The sequence below is a fragment of the Octodon degus genome, unplaced genomic scaffold (genome assembly GCF_000260255.1).
Source record: "Octodon degus isolate 3935 unplaced genomic scaffold, OctDeg1.0 scaffold00217, whole genome shotgun sequence".
Classification (NCBI taxonomy): Eukaryota; Metazoa; Chordata; class Mammalia; order Rodentia; family Octodontidae; genus Octodon; species Octodon degus.
Window position 1 is genome coordinate 3,012,304 of NW_004524793.1, and position 2,439 is coordinate 3,014,742.

Sequence of the window (2,439 nt, forward strand, 5' to 3'; positions counted from 1 at the left end):
GGTTTATAATAAAGCCTAATGTTATTATTTCATTGAACATCTTGACAAGTGTCTTCTGCTCCTCAGAGATATGAAAGCCAATTAAACACAAATCTGTTTAGATAATTCATTTTACACATGTATATGTGCATATCAATATGAACAAATATAAATGCTTATGTACTTGGACTATCAATCAGTCCACAGCAGTCACGGTTTGAAGAGAAGACAACTGGTCTTACTGGAGTAAAAAGGTTTAAGGGAGACTCACTTTTCAGTGGTTGCATTTTTCTTTCAACTTCTATAACATAGGCACACATTAAGTGAATTAGCCCCTCCCTTCTAAGCAAAACTACTACTATACACCATTAATACTATGAATAAAACCATTAGGAGCATGACTTTCAGTTCCCTTCTCCTCTCCGAGCTGTCAGTTCTGCTTACTCATGCACGTATTTGTAATACTTCCCTGCATTCCCCTCACTATTCAATTTCTTGCCCAATTATCCTTAGGAGGAAAAAAAAATCTCCCTTTTCATTTCATTTGCAAGGCAAAAAATTATCCTAATTATGGTTGATCAGAGTCATGATAATGATATTTCCATATCAAGGAAGGGTAAATCCACAAGTTGTGAAAAGAAATTAATCATAATAAAGAGTCATTCACATCAGTTTCTAAAGACATTGCCTCTGAGACTCTAATAATTCAGATTTTTAAAGTAAATTTTCATCTATATTCTATTATTCTCTCTAATTAAGACTACTTTAAGAACCAGTTTTAAGGATTAAAAACTATTCTTTACTCAATGTTTTTGCAGTGTGCTTTAGTAACTGTACTGCAATAGCCTTGTTTCCTTGTTTTGACCTAGATTTTCTGCAGTAGCTGCCCCACATCTAGGATGCAGTGAGGCAGCTATTAAGTTGGACTTGCCAAACTCTGTCCTGTGATACTCAGGACCTAAGGACTACTAGGAAAAAGTAGGTAACTGATGGAATGGCAAACAATAATCTTTATGAAGAGATTACAGTAAGCAGGTGGACATGGAGACTTCAGCCTGAAGTTAAAGTTGTTGCTAATAAGGGAGGGAAATGCTACAAAAAAGACTCTCCAGTGAGGAGGAATGGCCCTGGGGTCCAGTAGGAACAAACACTCAGGAAGCTGGCAAGAGCTGAAAAGTAAAGAAGGAAGGTAAAATGTAAGACACAGGGTCACTAAGGAGAGGGTATGTGAGCAATGGTTGCATATAGAATTAAGTCACCAGGGGCTGGGAAGAGTCACTACATAATCTTTTTCTTTGGGGATGGGGGCAGGGGTGGCTTTATGGGCCAGGCAGCTATTTGAGGGCAATGAAGGTGAAGAGTGAGTGGCGCCAGGGCCAGGCTGGCCATCCTTCACAGACTTCTAGGTGATGGAGAACTCAACCAAGTAGTGGCCAGTCATCTCAGACTTGATCTCCTCCTGGTTGAAAGCCTTTGCCATCACAGACACCCACCATGCTGCCCGCCATCTTGAATAGGATGATCACGTCATGAAGGCGTGTCTTCACCACCTCGGGTTTTTCCATGGGTGGTGCCTCCTTTTTGACCTTGTGTAGACGCTTCAGTGGCGAGGGGTGTTTTTGCTGAAGTCCACAGTTCATTTTTTTTTTTGGGGGGGGGTTACTTTAGAAGGTTTTAATTCTAGTTTGGATGATATGTTATTTGAGGTTATCATAGCCACAAAACTCCTTCAGTCCCGAATTTCTCTTTTATTTGTTTACCTATCTATCTATTTATTTATTTATTTTATTGCAAAAAAATTGCAATGTGACAGCTTCAAAACAGGTTGGTAGGAGAGTTACAATTAATACATTGCATATTGCTGTCTTTGCACTAGTCATTCATAGAACAAGATGCATCCTGTCCAAACACTATTAGTACAGATCATTCTTCTTACTGAATTAAGAAAAAGTAGCTATATATCTATCCTATTTTGTATATACAGGTACAAATTTTTCCTTCATTTATATCACAGTTCAGCTGCATCCCCTGACAAGCGCTATAGAGCTGCATCAGCTGTTTGTAGGACAGGTGCAGCAGCTGGTCAAGGTCCATGCTGCTGTATGTAAGCTTGCGGAAGGGTCGCTTCTTGTTTGGCTCCACTCCCACCATCTTCCCAAGTTTTGGGGAAAGACCGCCCTCCTCGCACCTGAGCAGTTATTCCACTACCTAATGCTGATCATTCTAAAACCTGGTCTCAAAACTCTCTTGAAATTTGATTCATTAAAGTCTCCTTGAGCAAAGAGGCTTCTAGGTATAACCTAGGAATAACCTAGGAAGAGAAAAAGATTCTAAAGATCTTAGTAAGAACTTGAAGGAGAGCACAAATTGAGGACAGGGGTCAAGGAAACCAGAGGGGTGTCAGTAGCCAGTCGAAGGTCACCATTTATATCCCTCATCACATATAAATTTATGTCTTGC

The 2,439-nt window shown here is 39.8% G+C and overlaps 1 pseudogene; it reads right to left on the minus strand.

Annotated features, from left to right (window-relative positions):
• Positions 1–1,234: 1,234 nt before the first annotated feature.
• Positions 1,235–2,130, minus strand: LOC101574743 (annotated as a pseudogene).
• Between the last annotated feature and the right edge of the window lie 309 nt (positions 2,131–2,439).